The 12,429-nt window shown below is 36.1% G+C and overlaps 1 long non-coding RNA gene across 1 annotated transcript; it reads left to right on the plus strand.

The window, feature by feature from the left end:
* Positions 1-3,342: 3,342 nt before the first annotated feature.
* On the plus strand, positions 3,343-9,754 carry LOC149805020 (uncharacterized). The gene is made up of 2 exons (XR_016417433.1): positions 3,343-3,518; positions 6,629-9,754. It is a non-coding gene; the product is annotated as an uncharacterized LOC149805020 (long non-coding RNA).
* The last annotated feature ends 2,675 nt before the right edge of the window (positions 9,755-12,429 follow it).

A 12,429-nucleotide genomic window follows, 5' to 3' on the forward strand; every position in this document is an offset into this window, starting at 1 on the left:
ACCATGTGCTGATAAACGGCGTTAAACCCACAACAAAACAATATATTTGGATGATTGGCTCATTTTGAACATTGTCATCGGACAGAAAAGTGAGTTTTCTTCTATATGTTTTGACCCTAAATAGTGTCCTTAAACCTTGGTTATGGCCCTTAAAATTAAATTAGTTTTCCTAAAGCTTACGAAACCATCAGAAAATGTATTTAGCTTTTAAATGATACTGAATGTGACTTAACTGAATGCAAGATGAACAAATACAGCGGAAAAGCCCTTCAAGTTATTTAAAAAAGACAAAATGGTTTAACTTGTGTTTAAAGCCTTGATATGGCCTGTCACGTTGTGAGGGAAATTTGCTGATGCTTCATACTTCAGGTCTACACGTATCATCTGATAATTAATTCGTAGCTAAGAGCACTTGAGATAATGTCAATACGAATTATGTAAGATTACGACTTTAGACTCCATTCTGGACACAAAGAAACTGCATGTCTGTTGTTTAACAATTATACAACGACCCGTCCGTGGTACATTTAAAGGGAATTATACAACCAGGTCAACCAGGCAGAGACTCTCATGTTTGTATTAATTGGCAACTGTGAATATGGCATTGGTTGTATTTGTTCGAAAGAAGCTGCGATTGAGAAATTTGTCGATGAATATATTGAATACATTTAATATATTTTATTAAATTGTTACACCTTTCACCTTGAGTATGTATACACTTACACTGTCGGCATTGCTGACTGGGAATTCGGAGCTATTCAAATTTTAATTTTACACCTTCTCCGGTATTAGAAATAATACCGTAAGAGGTACGTGACATAGCCCTTAAATTTAAAGTTAACTTTCGAAAAGCTTGTACAATGAGCAGAAATTAAATTTAGCTTGTAAATTTTACCAAATATGACCTGATTTAATACAAAATAAGGAAATGCATCAAATATATGCAATAGAGATATTACCTGCCGGTTTGACTATTGATGTTACACCCGCCCCTTGGACTCATTACTCACATACTTAAATCCTTCCCACACATTTCAAAGAATTAGTATACCTCAGTGTATTAATCTGGGCTGAAAGTAATAGTACGAGTCAAGTTCGGATTGACTCATGACTTGAAGGTATGTACACAACTGTAATGGTACCAGTAGAGTACAGATTGACTCATGACTTGAAGGTATGTACACAACTGTAATGGTACCAGTAGAGTACGTATTGACTCATGACTTGAAGGTATGTTCAAAACAGTAATGGCACCAGTAGAGTACAGATTGACTCATGACTTGAAGGTATGTACACAACAGTAATGGCACCAGTAGAGTACGGATTGACTCATGACTTGAAGCTATGTACACAACATTAATGGCACCAGTAGAGTACGGATTGACTCGTGACTTGAAGGTATGTACACAACAGTAATGGTACCAGTAGAGTACGGATTTACTCATGACTTGAAGGTATGTACACAACAGTAATGGTACCAGTCAAGTACGGATTGACTCACGACTTGAAGGTATGTACACAACAGTAATGGTACCAGCTGAGTACGGATTGACTCATGACTTGCAGACATGTACACAACAGACATCAAGCTATATATTTTCTTTACTAACTAAGTAAAACAGATATAAGATAAGACCGCTCCGGTGGTCCAGTGATTAGAGCGTCCGCCTCGGATCCTGGAGGTCATGGGTTCAGTCCCCGGCCGAGTCATACCAAAGACTTATAAAAAATGGTACTCGCTTGGCGTTCAGCATTAAGAGGTTAGTGTTAGGACTGGTCGGCCTGGTGTCAGGATAATGTGACTAGGTGGGACATCATGCTACATGTCTGTGGCCAGTGCTAGACATCACTATAAACTGCCACGTAGCTTTAACAATGTTTCAGTCATATCGCTACGATGTCTGCAGTGTGGCAGCTTAAAGTGTTGTCTAGCACTGGGACATCATGCCGCAGACATGTAACATGATGTCCCACCCAGTCACATTATCCTGACATCAGGCCAACTAGTCCTAACACTAACCTCTTAATGCTGAGCGCCAAGCGAGGCAGCTGTTGGTGCCATTTTTGTAAGTCTTTGGCATGACTCGGCCAGGGATCGAACCCACGAACTTCCGCATCCGAGACTGACACTCTAACCACTAGGCTACCTGAGCGGTTGTAAAAAAATAAAGTCATTTGTTGTGTATTGGAATCATGTGTGTCATTTAATGTGTTACCGAGTAATAGTGTGCGTTATAAGCCCGCATCCCCTCCCACCCCCTCTCTCTCTCTCTCATGTTGTAGTTAGATTGCTTTGGCAGTGTATGGCCATGCAGTTTCATGTACGCATTCATATTTTATCGCTTATGTTAACACATGTCAAAGATACATTAATGTTGTAGTTACTTTCGTTTCTTGCTAAACTGTTTATGCTATTTCTGGAGATTATGTGTTGTATATAGGCGAACTTGGCAAAACGTCAACATAAGGGTAAAAGAAAAGACAAATATTTAATTTGGTTTTAATCAATGTTTCATGTAATATTCACTCGTGTCCTCTTTCGTACTTTTCAAAGGTACCAATTCTATTATGGTACAAGAAACTATCTTCTTCTTCACATTTTTTGTTTTGTTTGTCCACTCCATGTTGCTTGAAGGAAATCATCACGAAAAGCGACAGCAACTAGTATCTTTCTTTGTTCCTGCCATACTTTCCTTTTTATGTATACATCATTGTTTAGGCGAAAATGTTAAACGGCGTTTGGATGTCATTTCACTATTTTTCTCGTTGGTGGGTTAATGTTTCCTATAAAGAAAAATATTGTACTCTGTCAGTCAGTTGCAAGATATAGGCGATAAATATTACTGTCTTACCTGTCGTGTTCTTATTGTCATGATGAAAACAAACCTTTGTACCCCATTTTTACATTTCTAAAACTAATCTTTATAAATAAAACCGATTAATAAATACAGGTAACGTACTACTCTTGAAAAATGTTTGCAGGTTCTTAGATTGTGTTTTCCGAATTGTGTCATCCCTGTTAAGCATTATAATATGATATTACATGCTATATTCATGTTATTTTTTCTTCTATACCCAATATGATGTAAACTTTACAACCTGAGTGCAATAAAGTCTGGTCTTGTCTTCGGCGTGAACATTTATTTTTAGGGATCAATACAGGAGGATTAAGTGCTATATCTTTGCTTATGGTGCATTAGACACGCTATATTTACTTATTTCAGGTACAATGGAAAACAACTCCAACAAGTTCATTTATCTGAGTTGAAAACTCGCTACGAAATACCTGTATCGATAAATAGACATCGGTGAAAAAAGGTATAGGTAAGGTCAGTCTTCTGAAAATACATTTCAGGGAATGTATATGCATGTCTTGATTTGTAACCGCATTATTACATTCAATGTACTATCGATATAGATGTGTTGCGACGATATGTTTAGGTGAAGAAAAATTATATGTCACGGGTTTTTAATCTCATTTTTGTGATACATAGGTTCTAAAACATTCTGCATTATTGGTAAGTACCTCTCTCTCTCTCTCCCTCTCTCTCTCTCTCTCTCTCTCTCTCTCTCTCTCTCTCTCCAGCTAGTTCATTGTATAGGTCTCTTCGTTTATAAGTTAGTTCTGTTTTACTTCTTAAAGGGCCTTATTTTTGTCTTTATTTGTCTTGTTGACATTTGTCAAATAATTAGTTCTTGTGGTTATTCCAAAATAAAACAAAAACACCTTGCTTTTAAGGCATGGGGGTAGGGATGGGGTTTGGGTAAGCGAGTATGGATTTTACTCAATATTTTATATATAACAAAAACGATCATGCAGTGCACCGTTTACTAAGGTATTTGTCAGAGTCATTCTGTCTGCATTGTTTCCAGCGGCCTTGGTTTATCATATTTGTTTCTGAGACTCCCTTTTTTCAAAATATATTAAGTTGATATATCATAAAATTTATGTTTTGTAAACCAAATAATAATTTTTTGCATCATTAATTTTCCTCTCAGCATTTTGAAGCAAGGAAAAAAATGCTGCCCCGTTCATATGAGATTACCGTCAAAGGAGACAGTTAGTATGTGAGAACGGGCATGATTTTGTATACGTTTACGTAAGTCAAGTAAAGGTTCCATTTTTTTTCAATCCGTTTGAAAAGCACATGTAGCCCTACTTGGATAAAAATTTTGTAAAAGACCATTTCGCTACTATGGTAGGTATTACGAGTCTCTGGTCTTAAACTAAGCAACAGAAAAGTGCGAACACCAAAAAGTTTGTAAAATTCAGCAAATAGTTTATTTCCCGGGAATACAAAGTGAAAATTTAAAAATAACTTACATTATTGTGAATTAAATCCAAAAAATCCTAAAAGGATTTATATCACAAGTCCAAAAATGAAGAGTATTCCGAATGAATTCAAATTGTGTTTCAAATGAATTCCAATCTTGAAAATACTGATGTAACAATAGCGATTTGCAAACAATCTTGATATATCACAATGATCTAATCCAAAATGTCCTTGAATGAATTCACAATAATCTCGAAATAGTGATTTAATCAAAAACTAATTCTGAGCACTTTGTATTTGCAATGAATAACATAGGTAAATAAATCTTCTCACATATTAACTGAAACACAACTTAAATTAATTCCACTAAGACTGGAGTTAATATATGGAATGAGCCAGTCTGTGAGTAAACAATATTTATATGAAAAACTAAGACACCGTTACAGAATCAGGATGAAGGTCATTTTACCGTCAAATTCGTAAACGAATGGTTTCCATGAGAGATTTAATTTCTAAATAAACTAGACCTTGAACTCATCATCTGTAAATATGCTTACCTCCAACTAAAGTAATAATAGTCTTAAACAGAATCGACAATCATACAGAAATATTAACTACGTAATATTTTGTTTAGATAAGAAGAAAAAACATTAGTCAGGTAAGCCACTGTTCCTACCTTCAGTCATGGATAAAGGTCAATCATCAATATAAATTTAATATACAAAGCATGTAATCATGGACAAAAACCATCAAACAATACAAATTAAATATACATAACATCAGATAGCTTTTTACAAAGGTTTGCTGGAAAGTCCAATGCTGTAATTTGATACTGCAACTGAATTTGTATTTATAACAATGATATATGCTGACATAGCATATAAACTTCTTTCCCTGGAGTATCAGTCTTAAATCGAAGTTGAAGTGAAAACTTTTATTTCATGTCACCGAAGGTTAAACACTAATAGGTTAGTGATATACCTGACTTAAGAGTTAAAGCAACACACATATGGGAAACAAACAAAATAAAATTTGACGTAAGCAAACTAAAAGATATTACAGAGAAAGCCTACTGAAATGGTTTGGTTTGGTGTTTTACGGTACAGCAACACAAGATCATGGTCAAGGTAAGGCAGATGGAATTCAGTGAATTTGTATCCTGATCTGGATTATAAAGACTGACGAAATAAAGATAGTTTAAGGAAACTTTGCAAATGTATATATCATGACTTGACGGTGTTCTGCATAACATAGCCATGTCCCCTAGATCAGTGTCATGGCCACGTCCTTGGATCAATGTCAAGGCCACGTCCTTTGGATCAGTTTCATGGCCACAACAAAAATAAATTAATTATGTGACTTCAATTTAGTTTGGAGTATAACTTTTGAAACGGTGAAGATATTGTAATAAAAGAGATATCCCCTTAAATATCATGTATAGATAATTTACTGCATACAATCGCCACGCCTTCTACCTCAAGGTGAAGGCCACATCATGCAACTCTTATTTTAATTCTTTTCTGGATCATAATTTTTGAACCACTGAAGATATTTTAGCGAGACAAATGAACATGTTATATATCGTGATCAGACAATGCCTACCCGTACATGTATAGAGGTCACTGTAAATCAGTGACCTTTATACATGTATGAGTAATCTTTTAGCCAATGAAAATATCTGAAGAAACATTTTGTCTGCTTATATTTTGACTTTACAGTGATTAGCATCTTCTACAAACATACCCCCTCCTCAAGGGCAAAATCAAGGTCTTGACCTAAGATCTGTTTCCATTTCCATGTTATTTAATCCTTATAAACAAATGGATGAAACTCTACTCAGGTACACACCTTATGTTATAGCAGCCAGGTCCCAAACTCTCTAATCCAATGTCATTATTGGTGAAAAGACAACTAAATAGCCGTATCGTGTGCCGTTGTGCAGTACTGTTCTTGACCTAATGCTTTTGTTTAGCTAGAATACTGTACAGACTTCAGTCGATTAATCAACAGGGCGATAACATAAAATTATGTCACGTGTTTCGAACAGGCTCTTTATGTTCATTGTATGGCTTTCTTTGCTGAAACCAATATAGAATGTCAATCAACTGAATAAATTGTACATTTATTTCACCTATACTGCACAACATACGTTTTTTTAACTTTTTTTTTAATCTGAAAATTTCGAGAAAACTCAAAAGCATTTTCTTAAAATTACCTAAACGTGCTTTAAACATCTTTTAAATAAACTGTGGTTTTTACTCAATTTGTTAATTAATTTTGATTTTATTCTCATGTCTAACGTTTTATCTCTTTAATGCCAGGTCAATTGTGAATTGTGTGAACTTTCATTTCAGTGAAGAGATGAAGTGTAAAGTTTGTCTCAAGAACTTAGACACACTTCATATGTGCATCCCATGCAAATATCAGGTGTGTGACTTCTGTACCAAATGGCTGAAGTGGAACTGTCCCAAATGCCATCTACAGATCACGGGAACATGCGGTAAAACTGGAGAGGATATTGACTTGGCATCATCAGCAATCGAGGACGAAGAATGGAACGAAACACAAGAAAATAAAATAAACAAATCTGACGTTGTTTCCCAGCCATTATCATGGCTTGTTGCGGTGTCTGCTTTTTGCGTGTTCATTTTTCTAGCTTATGTCGCAGTCTATGGTTTGATTCCAGGCTTTTCCTTAGTATTGTACCCTGTGAAGCTTTGCCTTGATTTTGGAGTTTGGATACTGTCCATACCGTATCATCTTTACCTTCACCAACGCCAAGAGATCTGCAAAGAATGTCATCCTATTGTGCAAATAGTTTTATTCCTCACGCAATGTATAAGAACAATTATATTCGTGTTTCTTTTCCGTATGGTGTTGGAATATTGTGTACGACGCTACAACATTAGAAGATTGTAAGAACAAACCTTTTCTTGTTTCTTTTCGGTAGAAATATTGTAGCCAACGCCGTGCACAAAAGAAGTTAAAGAAACTATCAAAGGTGGGAGACTTTAGTCGATTTGTCATTTCTGTCACATGTCCAGTACTCATTAATCTGTTATTATTACAAACACATGTCCATTTCTAAATTTGTAGATTTTGTGATATGGCTATTTTTTTCTCGCTCATAATCGACTTTGGCCTGTATCATTTAACATATTCTCATATATGTGATCCCGTATGTATCCGACCATCAGAATTCGTTATTTCAGTAATCAACGTCTACTCAGAATCTGTAATTTACTTCTACGCAAAAGTAGTCTTCAAGTATCTACCACCCTCTCTATGCAATTAACATTCATACTTCGTGATTTGTCAAAGGTCATCGGACGCTGTCGGAAACGAAACAATTTTGTGGATATTATTGAAAGCTGATATTTGATTTCCTCCTACATTATATGGAATTATGTAAATCAGAAAGATAAAAACACGTTGATCCGTGTATGTTTTCTGTTTTCTGTGCAACATTCTGTTCGAGATTACTAAGATCTAAGAAGTTTGCCACATCGATACGAAAATAAACTTGCAGAAAATTCCAGTCAGAATTCATACTAAACAAGTCAACAGCATACCGACTGATTATAATCCAATATCAGCTTAAGCAAGCGCTATCAACGCACAACTGTATTTGCATGTATCTGCGACATATCGAAAACATTTGATAGTGTTTGGGACAATGGTTTGTTACATAAACTTATTCAATACGGAATAAGAGGAAAAACGCAAAAATGGTTAATAATTATTTATTTAGAAAGGCAAAGATTTATTTTCACTGCAGATGCATTGTGCATGAAATACATTAGAGCAGGAGTCATCCAAGGATCTTCACGTGGTCCGCTATTTCCCCATATTTATATAAATGTTATTGCAGAGGGTCTGTCATTAGACTATTTCGTGAGGGTTGTTCTTTGTTTCAACATGTATTAATATTATTGTACACCAAATTAACCAAGACCTAGTAATATTACACGATGAAAACACAGTCACTTGTCTCTTTTGAATGCAAAAACAAAACAAAAACAACAGAAGAAGTATCACTAAAAGTGCCTCACCTATTCCAATGTTTCATCCGAATTATTTTTAGATACTACACCTATTGTCACAAACTCCTTGCAGTAACTCTAGTGAGATGGAATTTAGCAAAACCACATTGTAAAACTTATTTGGAAAGCATCCAAAATTATTGAAAAATTTAAAGCGCTCAAATTGAAAATGATAACAAATTCACACACACACACACACACATTTAGCGACACCACATTGAAAACCTTATTTGAAAAGCATCCAAAATTATTGAAAAATTTAAAGCGCTCAAATCGAAAATGATAACAAATTCACACACACACACACACACACACACACACACGCGCGCATACATACATACATAACTAGTATCTGGCTAGCCTGAGTGCTTTCGACTCTAATTAGTCTTTTTCAAAGGAAAACACAAAACATAGACAAGACAAAAAAATAAAACAAAAAACTTTTATGCTGCGAAACGTTACATGGCTGTTTCTACGGGAATTCAACCTTTTAACTATAGTATTATCAACTAGTTGATTTCAGCTTGTTGCTGATACTGGAAAATATTTGCATTGACCTAGAAATAGATGAGCCATAACGACATCTATTATTTTATGTAAATTTATGTAAAAGCAGATTATATTCCGGATAATTCATTGTTATAGTAGTCATAGGCTATTAAGCAAATTTAGAGAATTATTTAAAAGAAAATGTGTCGGCTGCTAAAGGTAATTTTATTTGTGCATGGTTATCTTTTTCTAGTCTTCTTGGTTTATTTAAACCGCTTGGTTTCAATGTTCTAAGGCGGCGTATCCAGTAAGATTCCTTTTCTTTCCTGGTTTGGGGACTTCAGTTGGGGTTATAAGCAATAGCAATAAGTGTTATATCACTGAAAGTGTGGCCGGGGAAGGAGAAGTGTTCTGCGACCGGGCTTCTGTTCAGAACAATGCGGCAATCGACGAGCACATGTCAAGGTAAGGCGCGTTTGCTACTAAACGGTGAATTTTGATGTCAACTGTGCGATCTCACCTTGATATGTCCATGATGAAGTTTACTCTTCTGTAGGATTAACCCTCAAACATCAATTTGAAAGGCACCATGGAGGTAACAGTGCAATAGTACAATGATTCAACAAATAAAGATTCGATCCATTCATCGGTTTTGCGTAGAAACCTTCCACTTATGACTGGAAGTTTCCGGGTAACGGCTAACTGGATAAAGCCTTAGTTCTGTACAGATTTTTGTTTAGGGTTGATCGGCTACCGTAGTGTGCCTTCGGGCAAGGTACTTTAGCCCAACTGCCTCAGCACTATTAAAAGTAATCTAAATGTGTTGCTGTACCATTAAAAAATACTACACATTCTGATACATAATGTCTCCTCCCTCTTTTTCCAGAAGTTCATTTTCAGCTGTACATTTTTGCAATGTTCCTCTTTTAATAAAATTTTTTCCATCTATCAGCTGAATTTATTCATTAATTTAAAAATCTCTTTCAAATCACACATTTATAGACTTGTCTACCACGTATCATATTCTTTCTGCTCTGATAACTTTTCTGGTACACTGAGAAATCTCAAGAATTTTATAAGTATATAATTGCGTCTATTTGTCTGTGATGATAAAAATTTTGATACTGGTTTCCAACGAAATTGCTGCATCTGTCCAAAATGGATTTTGTTGGTCTCTGTGGATTGCTTTGGTATCTTTTGTTAAAATTCAGATATCATAGAAGACATTGAGAACATTGTTTGGGGCCCCGAGTGGCCGAGTGTTCTAAAGCGCTCTCCGTTACGGATCACTGCCATCTCACCTCTGTCTGCGTGGGTTCGAGTCTAGGATTCGGCCAATGTGGGTATGTGAGAAAGCTTGCCAGTAGCTTCTCGTGGGTCGGTGGTTCTTCCCGGGGTTTTCCCGGGTTCTTCCTCCACCATTAATACTGGCCGCCATGCATAGCCTATCGTGTGCTGAAAAATGGCGTTAAACCCAACAACAACAACAAAGAACATTGTTATTTTTGCCGTTAAGACAAGTATTTTGTTTTTAACCCATTCTGTCAAATCTATGTATCAGCCTCCTCGGAGCGCTTGATAAATGTTAACTATTTCATCAAGTCGAACAGCTGCATGTTTCCTTTCCAAAACATTCGTATGTACAATGATATTACAGAGCACTCAATTTTTTTTCTGCTTCCTGAGTAGGCCGAATTGTACGTCTTATCCTTAAGTCAAGAAACAAGTCCATATATATTGACTTACAAATATTTTTTATATGTAAAAATGTTTTAAAATATATTTAACTTTTGTGATACGTTTTTTCTTTTCTTTTTTCTTTCTTTCTTTCAAGATGCCTGTCTTACTGTGCATTGATTCTGTCCCTGTGAGCAGTTAAATCATGACTGCACCGCTTACCACTGCTTGGTAGAGGACACGTTCTCTTTCGCATCCATTTTCTAGGCTCCGGGATCTAACTTTTGTGTTCCGTGTATTGTGCGAACTATAGACGGTGCCACATGCATTGTCTGTAAATGACATACGATAAATTTTGGTTTTATTATTTGGATGAATTTTCAGTTTTGATATGTGACTTCCTAGTGAGTATTTTTGTGATACTGGAGATTATGTCACGCTAATTCTCACACGATACTAAGTTATAGAAATTTTATTAACATGTCTTGTCTCCAACCTTACCAGATCTTATTTTACTGATCGCGTTTGATCTGCGTTCGTCTGGTATATATAACAAAATGAAGGAAAACAAATATTCCTCCGTTAGGACGAATCCAGAAATAGTGTGGATTTGCCTTAAAATACGACGTTTCACCTTCGCATTATTGACCTGGCTAATCAACACTGTAAACTTACTATAGGTTTACATACTGGCAGACAATATTTAATATTTTCTGCACTGCGCTTGCACTAAAGCTGCAAGTTTTATTTTATTTTAATGTTGTAGTATTCCTACACTTTAATGACTACATTCATTGTACAAGCACGATTTAAAAATAACGATAGCAATATCAGTGATATGGTAGTGGGTAAACGACTGAAATTTAATTTCTTAGTATATTCATTTTGTTTTCCATGTATTTTGCGTAGAAGAAGCCTTGCAAAATAATATCGATAGTCGTAACAAAAAAGCAATGTGCCCTTGACATTATACGTATGTATTAAGCTCCTAAAATGTATGCTACCATACAGGGCTCATGTGACTGATCACACAGAAATTGCATGCTGCATTTATGCAAGCGATCCTATTTTCACGTAGCTAAGTCTGATTGCTCTAGTTTGAACACATATATAAAGATAGCGGTGAAATTACAATTTATGGTTGTGATCATTTTTGTGCATCGGTAGAAGCTCGTACTAATTTAAATTTAACACGTGTCCTTGATCAGCTCTATGCAAGAGTAAATAACATACTGAGAGAGAATAAAAATTGGTAAGTGGATCATTTTGTTTTTCTATTATCGTGCTTCGCCCAAGCAAAATAAAATCGTACTAATTGATTATGGGAAGTGTGCTAGTTGTCTCAGCCTGTCTGCTACTTACAGATGATGCCATCACAACTGCCATAAGCAGAAAGTTATGCATTGGTTCAAACGTTTCGAGAGGCCAACACTTTTAGTGCAATCCAAGACTTGTTGTCAGTCATTTTACAATCTAGGCAATCGATCCAATTGTATCCGCTTATATCTTTCTATCTACTTGTACTTACCTGTATAGTTACTAACCAGCCATTCAACATACCTACATGTTTGCCTATCCAACCATCCATCCATCCACATCCATCCATCCATCCATCTATCCATCTATCAAGGGGCGGATTATCCATAAGGTAAAGTGGCCAAAGTGCCCAGGACTCACGAGGCTTAAATGCCCCCGTATATTATCCTCTGATTTCACAGGCAGGGCCCCCGAGGTTCAAGGGGCCCCGTATATTATCGTCTGATTTCACAGGCAGGGCCCCCTAGGCTCAAGGGGCCCCGTATGTTATCGTCTGATTTCACGGGCAGTTCTGTTAATAATACTGTGACCAGATTTATGGACAAGGTATGATAACTATGGGCCCATATGTTGGGTGAGCCCAGGGCCCCCAAAGGCCTTAATCCGGTCATCTATCTATCTATCTATCT

The sequence above is a fragment of the Sinohyriopsis cumingii genome, chromosome 2, assembly GCF_028554795.1.
Source record: "Sinohyriopsis cumingii isolate HCF-2022 chromosome 2, ASM2855479v2, whole genome shotgun sequence".
Lineage (NCBI taxonomy): Eukaryota > Metazoa > Mollusca > Bivalvia > Unionida > Unionidae > Sinohyriopsis > Sinohyriopsis cumingii.